Below are 11,422 nucleotides of genomic sequence, written 5' to 3'. Positions count from 1 at the left end.
GAAGTAGATTTGCAAGCCATACTTGACACAAACCAGGATACTCCCACTGAAACCATGGTTTGAAGTGGGTTTGCAACCATGGTGAGTGGGGGGAGGAGAGTTGTTGGTTCCTGTCAGGAAGGGACAGAGGAATTGCTCTGAGATGGGGTGCAGCAGGAAGCAGATCCCTGAGGCTGACCACTCACCGATCTGCAATCCATAGTTTACACAAAGCCTGTGTCATGTTTGCCCCACCCCTAACGGCCCATGCATTGGCTTCTCCCCCCCCCAAATGCCACCGATCAAGTCTTCCTTTTCCCCTCAAGATTGAGACTGTCACTTCAACTCCCAGCAGAGTCTGTGCATCTTCCAAGCAAAGCCTCCAAGAATGCTTCTGTCGACTTCTGATGTCGCTCTCTTTTCCATACTGCCTTCTATATTAATCTGAAGCTTCAGAGCGCTCCGGCTCTCCACTTTCTCTTCCCGGTTGCTCCCCCCACCTTTCCTCGTTTTGATTAATAAGTTTCACATCATGCTAAGAATTTCTATATACACACACACACTCCACCTTCTCCTTTTCTTTCACATTACTATTTTTATTCCTTCGCTGCCAGGCGCCCTGGTTTTCAGTCTTTATTATAGTTGGGAGAAATTTCTCTCCCTCTGGATATCTGGGAAGGAGAATTCAATCACCCGAGGAGACGCTCGAGGATTCTGTCCAGTCTGCACTTTTACACAAAATGAAGACCAGTGATGTCGGTTGTCCAGAAAAGGCTGAATAAGAAAATCTCCCTCTGCAAATTCGGGTAATTTGAAAACCAACTATAACTGGTTCCAATCAGCAAGAAGGGACAAGGAAGCACCTTAGAAGACTCTTCTCAGTGGCTAACACCCTCCTCTTTCATGCTGATTGGCTTCTGGACATTGGAGACATAGGGACCCTGCTCCCAAAAACGTAAAGGGTCTAAGACCCCCCTGAGTCCCTGGACAACTACACCCCTGGGGATAAGGCTATCCTTATTCATGGAGGATGGGAGCCAGTATGACCAGAATGTCAAATCTCCACTCAGCAATGAAGCTCCCTGGGTGACCTTGGGCCAGCCTAACCTACCTCGCAGGGTTGTTATGAGGATGAAATCAGGAGGGGAAGAGCCACGTTTGTACGCCACCTTGAGTTCCATGAATGTTTATGTCATAATAAAATTGTTAATCTTTCAGATACCACAGGACTCTTTTGTTGTTTTTGAGATGTCTAGCCACAGGAGCATAAGGACATGGGAATTCGCAGGAATTTCCCCTGGGGGGGGTGCGCAAAGTAATATACTAAAATTATTACAATTAATACCCTTTGCCTCCCTGGGCTCCTGCTGGGGAGGAAGAGCGGGATATAAATCAAATAATAAATAAATAAATAAATAAAAGGGAAGAACAGACTAGTTTCTTAAAAAACAAGTAAAAAGAATAGTGCGTGTACATTTTCCCCCATGTTTCATGTTCTACAAATGCTAGAAACTTATTTTTTTTTTAATGAAAGCTGGGAATCTGTGGACTGTGGTTCGTCAGTGGTGAGAGGCTGTCCCCCTCACACACACACCCATTTCATGTAAAAGAGTGTGATAGGATTTTTGTTTAAAGCAGAATCCAGTCAGTGTGAGGCTGTCCAACTCTCCATCTCTGATCAGACCTTGGGAGATACCAGAGTAATGAATATTCCTGGGTTGAGTAGGGCCAGACATGTGTCTTACAAGTACGCCTTAGATGCCTGTTATAATGCATAATTGGTAACATTGATCAGACCCAGCACCAGCGCTTAAGATAATCGATTGGCAAAATCTGCCTACTAATTGAGGCATTTGTCATCTTGTCCAGGTTTGGGGGAGGGGAGGAGGGGGCCGGGACAGAGAGGTGAGATACTGCTTTGCTGGTGAATCACAGCTCTTGGGGTTCTCTCCTCATCTTAATCCCTATCTCCCTAAGATCCTCTGTGGCGCAGAGTGGTAAGCGGCGGTAACACAGCCGAAAGCTCTGCTCACGGCCGGAGTTCGATACTAACGAAAGGAGGAAGTTGAATCTCCGGTAAAAGGGGGGTCAAGGTCCTTCCATCCGTCCGTGGTCGGTAAAGTAAACGTCGCAAGATGTCACCCTAAGAGTCGGAAACGACTCGCACTACAAGTGCGGGGATACCTTTACCCTTTAGCAGTGCCTTCTGTTCTCTATACCTCATTTCCCCACTGCCTTACACTTTCTGTGGTGAGGGATGGGGCTCTTGGGCATCAGAAGCCAACAATTAATTCCTACCCTCCCGTCCTTCATTTCTGAATTTGGTTAGCTTCTGCATCGTGCGCACGCGCGCACACGTGTGTGTGTGTGTGTGTGTGTGTGTGTGTATGTGTGTGTGTGTGTGTGTGAGTGAGTGAGTGTGCCACTCAGCAGTTCGTCCAGCTGAGATGTCTGTGGAAGTGGGCGAACAATATGGTGTGGAGGGCGGGCATCAGGGAAGGGAAGCAAATTTTCATACTTTTCCCTCCCTGCTCTGTTAGCCTTTCCTTGATGTGAGCTCTGACAAGCCTGAAAGATCGATACTCCTGACCTTTAGTAGTGCTGAGGATCTGATGCGTAACAGGTTAGGTGTGGCAGAGCACTGGTGAGGCTCAGCCAGGGCTCTGCTCTTTGGAAAAGGAGGGTGAGAACTGGATTAACTGGGTTTTAGCTGCCTGATTTAAGGCAGTGGGTGTGGCATTTCAGAGCAGCTGAGTTCATTGGTTTGTGACCAGTGGTGTATGGGTGGGATACTGCCAGATTATATACTCAGGAAGTTCATAGGTCACAACTAACGTAAGGCAGGTGCTTAGTCTGTACATCAGGTATGTATAACGTTGTCAGCTTCTATATTCAAAATGTTGGGCAGCTCAGGCTGCATCTTCTGACACAGTTACTGTCCCAGGACTGAAGCAAGTTTTTTTTTTAAAAAAAGATGGCACAGTGCACCTGAGCATGTGCAAAGTACCCTTTGTAAAGGTGTTTTTGTTTTGTTATTTGGTCTGCCCTGCATATCTGGTCTGGCTGAAGGTCAGACTAGGAAAAGATGATAGACAGAGCTTTGGCTCTGCTCTGGGTTGTGACAGAATAGAAATGTGTGTCACAAACAAATTGGCAGCAAAGACAGGATAGTATCTTTGGAGTTCAGTGGGAACCCAGAAGTTCCCTTTCCAGACAATTAGATGTATTACTCTAAATTTTTGTATATCTGTATTCTTTATGTCCTGGAAAGCTCACATGGCCATTAAAATGTTAATTTAATTTACAAACATGCATATACCTATGTACCCAGGTAGTCCCTGAAGTATGTAGAAGGTCCCACACTTTGTCAGATTATTTTGAAATGCACAGGGCCAGGGGCTGTTTTGTCACATAGCTGTTTGCAATTGTACACACCTTCGTGCCCTAAAGTGGTTTAAAGTGGCAGCTACCATCTGTGTTGTCTGCACACACAGGTGTGTGTTTTTTCAAATCCCCCTCCCCTCAGTTAGTGTTTACACAGACCATTTTTTAAAAATTTATTTTTCACAGTATTTCAAAAGAAAGGGGCTTGAAGCTGGTGAGCTGATATAGTGATATGCAAGGATATCTATCAGTATACAGAGGCGGCTAAGTTACGGTGTTGCTTCCTGTTTTGCCTGTTTCATTCCTAGACCAATTAAACATCATGAGGGGGAGTGGCAGAGGCTGCAACATCAGTAGATCTGCCCAATAGGAGGTGACCTGAGAAAGCGCTCTCTGGGTGCACATGTACACAGCAAGCGCTTGAGAAGTGCCTTCTCGCCACAAAACAGATTGTAATTGTTCCAGCAGAATGCACTTTAAATCGACAAATAGTGTAGGACGGGGACGACATGGGGGTGATGTCGTGTGTACAGCACCCCAAAAAGGCACATATATCAAGCACTGAATACATGTTATCACACAGTGTGTGTGTACATGCCCTTGGTTAGCTTGGTCCATTGCTAGATTGTATAGTGTTGAATGGAGGAATACAGGACACTGGATGAATTCAAGCACATTGGCCAAGTATCTGGCATATTTGTGACCTTGAGAGATGCTGTGATTGATATTCTGACAAATAACATTTAGGTACAGTAACAATGTAAACTGCTACGCATCCTACACTGAACAATGATATGAATAGTTCCCCATTACAGAGTGTGGCATACAGATTCTATTGAATTTATATTAGATATTAGATTTCTTTTTTGATATTGCATTCTTGGCTGTTTCTGCTCTCAAGAAACATACTTGATATTCCTGCAAAAACATCTGTTAGGCTGGATCTAAAAGGCATCCTTGGCGTTTTTTGTTCTAACCTTGCTTGTCTCATGCTAATCACGGTTACTGTGTACTTCAAAGGCTTTCTGAGATAAATTCTTCTAGCCTCTCAATTGTTCTTCACTTGAAGGTCCTTAATTGATGGCTCTTTCCTGATGGCTTAAAGCAGTCTTTTTGATCTGTGGACCCTGGCAGCCACACCCTGCTGGAAAGAAGTTTACACAGATGCCTTTAGGTCTTTATTGTTAAAATTGCCTACATGTGCAAATTCACATTGTTGTATCCTAAAGAAATTAGGCATACAAGCCTGAGAACATCACCCCCCCCCCCAAAGTGGTATTGGGAATGGCTTAACATGAATGGGCCATCATGCCACCAATCCTTCACACATCTCATCTCTCTGTATTTAAGGAAATGTTTTGAGAATATCTTGATTGCCATCTCATCAGATGTCACCTATGCTTCATTCTGATTCTGTTTTGTTGTTGTTATGTGCATTCAAGTCAACTACGACTTATGGCGACTCTATGAATCAGCGACCTCCAACAGCATCTGTCGTGAACCACCCTGTTCAGATCTTGTGAGTTCAGGTCTGTGGCTTCCTTTATGGAATCAATCCATCTCTTGTTTGGCATTCTTCTTTTTCTACTTCCTTCTGTTTTTCCCAGCATTATAGTCTTTTCTAACAATTCATGCTTTCTCATTATGTGTCCAAAGTATGATAACCTCAGTTTCGTTTTAGCTTCTAGTGATAGTTCTGGTCTAATTTGTTTTAACACCCAATTATTTGTCTTTTTCGCAGTCCATGGTATCCACAAAGCTCTCCTCCAACACCACATTTCAAATGAGTTGATTTTTCTCTTATCCGCTTTTTTCACTGTCCAACTTTCACATCCATACATAGAGATCAGGAATACCATGGTCTGAATGATCCTGACTTTAGTGTTCAGTGATACATCTTTGCATTTGAGGACCTTTTCTAGTTCTCTCATAGCTGTCCTCCCCAGTCCTAGCCTTCTTCTGATTTCTTGACTATTGTCTCCATTTTGGTTAATGACTGTGCCAAGGTATTGATAATTCTTGACAAGTTCATTGTCTAGATGTGGACTGAATAGCAAAGATGAGGGAAGGGCCGCAGCTCAGTGGCAGAGCATCTGCCTTGCATACAGAAGCTCCCAGGTTCGATTCCCAGCATGATCAGGTAGGGCTGGGAGAGACTCCCTGCCTGAAACCCTGGAGAGCTGCTGCCAATCAGTGGAGACAATACTGAGCTTGATAGACCAATGGTCTGATGCAGTATAAGGCAGCTTCCACTGTTGTGCCCTCTAAGTTCTTTACATTGATGGCTGAATTAAAGTTTAGTGTTTAGCCAGCAATCATTTATGTTCTCATGTATATGGTTTAACTTTGTCCCCTTTTCTCTTCACAACAGCCCTGTGAGGTTGGTTAAACTGAGAGAGTGCTTATCTCAGGTTCACTCTCTTGTCTACTGTTTACCACAGCTGAATGGACATCTGAACCCGGCTATTCCTTGTCCAGGTCCAACACTCTGCACTGTAGTCAATTATTTGCTTGTTGTTTTGCTTTCTTCATAAATGTAGCCTGGTTGTTCAACCACTTCTTATATTTTGTCCAAGTGGTGGGGTTTTTTGTTTGTTTGTTTTCCATCTTTGGTGGGGTTTTTCTTAATGTAGATTTGTACTGTAATTGGTGTTTTATTTTGTTTTGTTTTTTAGTGATTATTGATAATATTTATGTTTTTTAACTTTTTATTGTTAACTGCCCAGAAGTCAGTGTTAATTGCACAGTAAATAAATGATGTAAATACATAAAACCTTAGCCTTCAATACTGCTGGGCTTGTTGCCACTAGGTGATTATGAGAGAGAGTTTGGAAAGCCTTTGGGTTGCAAGGATGGCATAGTTTTACTCAAAGTAGATTACCTTCCTCTGATGTCAACAAGTTTTGCTTATCTTCCTGGATATTAAACAATAGGTGGTCTGGTGCTCTAGGACAGACCAATGGAGACTGAGTCTTTCAGTATTTTATTTCCATTCCCATTCCATATATGCAAATAGGTGATCCCAGAGTCTGAGCTTGAGAAGAGAGAGAAAAAATACTCTGATCCCATTGATTATACAATGTAACAGACTAAATTAAGGCAGATTCCTGCTTTGTACAACATTTGTTGAGGTGGAAATCACTAACTCCATTCCCAGTCAGCCATTCCTGAGCAGAGTGAAAAACAACAGGACTGTTTGGCGTCAAATCAAATATGTGAAAAGATAATCCTTCCACAAATGATCAGGGATTATATGCAGTGTTTTCTTAACCAGCTACAGCTAGATCCTAAACTGGAACCTGAGAAACACAATAAAGAGTATACTGTGGAACCCCCGCCATTGGAACATGCGTGAGAGATAATAAACTTCCTTCAGGGTGGGCCTCATTTACCTCAGGCAAGATAATGTTTTCCATGTATGTGTTTGGCCTTCTTTTATTCTTTGCCCACAGTGTCAGTAACAGAGCATCATTTCGAGTTGAGTTTGTGTGTGCTGGGCTGGATGGGCTGATCCTGACCTTCCTGCCATACCTATAGCTGCCTGCCTGACAGCCCCCATCACTTGCCCGATTACCTGTCAGGTACCTGTCTCTCAGCAGCACATAAATGCCAGCATCTTTGTTTCCGTGACAACTTGCAATCAGGGAAATGGGATGAAGGATCTAGACTACCCCACTAGAGAGGCTGGAGGAATTGGAAAGGATTATTAACCCCACATCTGCTGGACTTCAGTAGCTTTTGCATGATATAGCAATATTTGGTCTAATTGCTTAAGTATATATTTGTGAATACAAACAGAACCAAATGTAGGTGTGTGAGAAGCTGGATCTAGTGAGTCTTAGGAGTTACTCCTTTCAGGGAGACTCGTTTTTGCACTCCCTTTGTTATAATGTAGTATCAGTGATATTAAAACAGTAGTGGAATTGACTTTATGTGCCTGAGAAAAAAGGTTGTATGCTGTGTGGTTTTTGCATGAATCTGTATATCCATATGTCTTACTGGGCATATATGTGTGTCTGCATTAATGTATGCTTGTAACCTTGAGCCAATCAATTTTCTCTCAGCCCAACCTACCTCACTGGGTTGTTGTGAGGATCAGGAGGAGAATCGTGTATGCCCCCTTGGAGAAAAGGTGGGATATACATTAATAAAATAAGTAATGTATATATATTATCTATGCATGCATGACATTATTTATACATGTACATGTGCTGCAGCTATCCATATTTAAGTATTTTTGTGCATTCATGGATATTTGGAAATGTCTAGATGCACATGTGTTTCTGTATGTATATTTATGGGTATGTTGTATGTACAAGGGCATGTGTTTTAAATGTGCATTTATATGTATTTCCATATGTGCATACATATGTCCATTTTGCATTTACATTCATGTTTTTGTGCACGGGCTTTCATGGATGTGTAGCATGTGTGTCAGCACTTTGCTAGGACTGTTTGATCATTGTGGGGAATAGATTCATACATATGTTATTTATATGTGCTGTTTTTAATGTGTGTGCGTTCATGTTTATAAACTTGTGTGTGTAAATCAACATAGGATTGCATTGTGAAATAAGGAAGGCCGCTTTAAATAACAGGTATTTCAAGGAAACCTGTGCTTGGCACAGGCAACACCTCAGTCCTTTTCCCAGATCTCCAGACTCAGAATGTTCCTTCTTCCCACCCCAAAGCTGACCTGACAGCCCCATCACCTGCCTAGTTACCTGTCAGGTATTTATTTCATGGCAGTGGTGAAATGCCAGCAGTGTATTTTTATGACATAAACAGGGAGCTGGAATGAAGGGCTCAGCCTGCTCTTGCATAGTGCATGCTTTGAAATGAGAGGTGGAGGCATCCTCTGCTAATTGCTTTTTGAGAAGTTGGGGTATATTTGCAGTCCTTAACTCAGATGACAGGTAGATGGACAGGAGGTGGACATAAGTAGATTCTGGGACAGGATTCTTCAGGGCATCAGGGTCTCTGAGATTCATCCTGAGCAAGGCAGAGCCCCCCAGTGCATGCACTTCTTGAATGCCTTTCTCTCTCCCTCTCCCTCTCTCTCTCTCTCTCTCTCTCTCTCTCACACACACACACACACACACACACACATCACCTCTATCAGGCCCTGAGTGGAGAAAGGCAAATTTGACAGTTTAAAGCCAGATCTTTTACTCAATCGATCAGAGTCACAAGACAAATCCTCCCCCCCCCAACAGCAATCGATCTTCTCAAAAGAGTAGGGCAGGAAATCTTTAATGGATGTAAGAAACACAGTCTATGGGGTGTGATTGTGTATGTGTGTATTCAAAATGACCTGCTGGGATGAAACAGAAAGAGACCCAGAATTGCCATGTGACCTGGTGTCACTGGCTAGGGGGAAAATGAGTTAGAAGTGGCTAAGGTTAAGGGTTAACACCGTGACACATTAGGAAAGGTTTATATGGTGTATTGCAGGCCACAAATGAGACCCTGTTTTGCAGTCTTGGCTCACAGCCCTGCTTCTTTCTCTCTGTGTACTCCTCCTCCTCGGCTAGCCAGTGTCTGGTTTGAGGAGGCTCTCCTGGACTGTCTGTGCTTGGCTGGGTTCCATCCTTGGCTGCTTTTCTAGGATCTCCTATGGGACAGCTCAGCTCAAAGATTGCCAAGCATTTGTGCTTTGGTGCTGGAAGATTCTTGCTTGTCATTCCGGTGGGACACGCTGCCTTGGAACAGACAGGCTGGAATTGGAGCAGGGAGGGAAGTAGTACCTCAGTCCACAGGTATTGGGCAGTATCTGGATGGATAAATGGATGGATGGATGTGGGAACAGAGCCAGAGAAAAACCCCACGCTGACATTGTTGCTGCTATTGTTTATACCTTCCTCCTCCTGGGTTTTATTGTTCTTATTTTCTGTTAATCTCGCTGAGGGGACTCATTTGTTCCTGACAGACGACATTCAACACTCTTCCCTTATTCTCCATACCATATTCTGTTTTGTTACTACAGTTGGAAAAATATTCTAGCTGTTTAGTTTTTTAGGGGACAATATGCTTTTTTCTATGTACGGCTAGCCAGTGTGTGGTACCCTCCAGATCTAATACAGCGGACATGTTAATATCAAATATAAATTATGTTGTTGTTGTTATGTTGTAATAATAGTAGTACATTTATATCCCACCTTTCCTTCAAGGAGCTCAAAGTAGTATACATAGTATACTCCTCCTCGTTTCATCCTCACAACAACCGTGTGAGAAAGATTAGGCTGCTGGACTGTGACTGGCCCCCAAGGTCACCCAGCGAGCTTCGTAGTTGGGGGTTTGAAACCTGGTCTCCCAGGTCCTAGTCCAATACTTTAACCATGACACCACACTGGCATCTGGAGAAACAGATTCCCCTCCTTGCACACACTGCACAAATATTTTCCTAAGAAAAACAACACCCACATAAGAACAAAAAGGAGATTATACAAATTCACTGAGGATAGGTCTATAAATGGCTATTGGCCATAATATCTAAACAGAACCCGCATGGTCAGAAGCAGTGTACCTCTGAATACTAGGTGCTGGTTTTTTTGGGGGGGGCAAACAATAGAGAAGGGCTATTGGCTTCATGTCCTGCTAGTGGGCTTCTTGGAAACCACTGGCTGGCCACGGTAAGAAACAGGATTATGAGCACAGAAAGCTGCCTTATATTGAGTCAAACCATTGGTCCATCTAGCTCAGCATTGTCTGTGCTACTGTTCTTCAACCTTAGGTCCCCAGATGTTGTTGGATTACAACTCCCATCATTCTTGGCCATTGGCTAAGCTGGCCTGGGGTTGATGGGAGTTGTAGTCTCAACATCTGGGGACTCAAGGGTAAAGAACAATGCTCTATACCGACTGGCAGAGGCTCTCCAAGGTTTCAGGCAGGAGTCTCTCCCAGCCCTACCTGGAGATGCCGGGGACTGAACCAGGGATGCTCTATATGCAAAGCAGATGCTCTACCACTGAACTATAGCTTCTTGGTCCAGACCCTCAGGGGCTCCTTTTACATTCTTATAACAGAGATTGCAACTACACATTCTGGTATGACCAACACGTAGGTGTAAAACTACCTATAAAAAAAAACAATTTGCATATGTAATGTCAAAAGCAGCTCTGGGTGAGATTCTCTCTTGTTGTCACAGAAAAGTGGAAAGGATTACTGATATCCCTTTGTTCTTTAGAGAATGAAGTGCATCCTCCTTTGTATCCCCAGGGGATAAAATTATTGTTATGGGTTTGGGAGTGGGTTTGCAGCCAGGATTGCTTCAAACTGAGTGATTCTGGGCTCATCCATCCTGGCATTTAATATGGATTTAAGCTGCTTATGCCTAGTTTGTGTGTTTGTTTGTGGCATCCATATGTTGTCCTCCTGATCCAAGTGGCAATCTGCACATTCCCCATGCCAAATTTGGTTTTCTCGTTCCATTAATAATCCAATAAGGGAAGAAAATCCAATATAAAATCACAAGTTATCAGAATAGGGACACACTGAAGCACAGTGGGTGGGCAGCAGGTATTTTTACACATGTGGTGACATCTTGCTAAGTGCCATATATTGCCACCCCCCCCAAAAAAAACCCAGTTCTATTTTTTTCCATCAACCCAAAGGAAAGGATGTACCCTACATGTTCCCATCAGTTGTTGCTGAAGGCGCAATCATTATATTTTTATTTTTACAGCAGCTCTTTTGTGCAGAAGTGCTCTTGCACAAAACAGCTGTATTAAAAGTAAGGATTGTCCTTGAAAGTACAGGAGACAGGAAAAAAGGAAGAAAGGAAGTGACAGCCTATCATGCAAGTGTCTCCAAATCCTTGCCTGGCTTGGAGGGAGGGAGGGAGGGAGAGCGAGAGAGCGAGAACGAGAGAGCTCTTTTATGCAAATCTGGTAGGTCAAAACCTTGTATTTCAAAAATAATTAAATAAAACCAAGTATGCGTGCATAGATAAACAAATACCTGCACATGTGCTGACAATGGACCTCAGGTTTTCTGGCTTGCAGCAACACACACATTTTTTAAAAATTATTTTTGACAGCTCTTGTGTAAATCTGGTAGA

Source organism: Rhineura floridana, chromosome 3, assembly GCF_030035675.1.
Source record: "Rhineura floridana isolate rRhiFlo1 chromosome 3, rRhiFlo1.hap2, whole genome shotgun sequence".
Taxonomy (NCBI): Eukaryota; Metazoa; Chordata; class Lepidosauria; order Squamata; family Rhineuridae; genus Rhineura; species Rhineura floridana.
The sequence above is the reverse complement of the archived record's forward strand: the minus strand, read 5'-3'. Positions refer to the sequence as shown.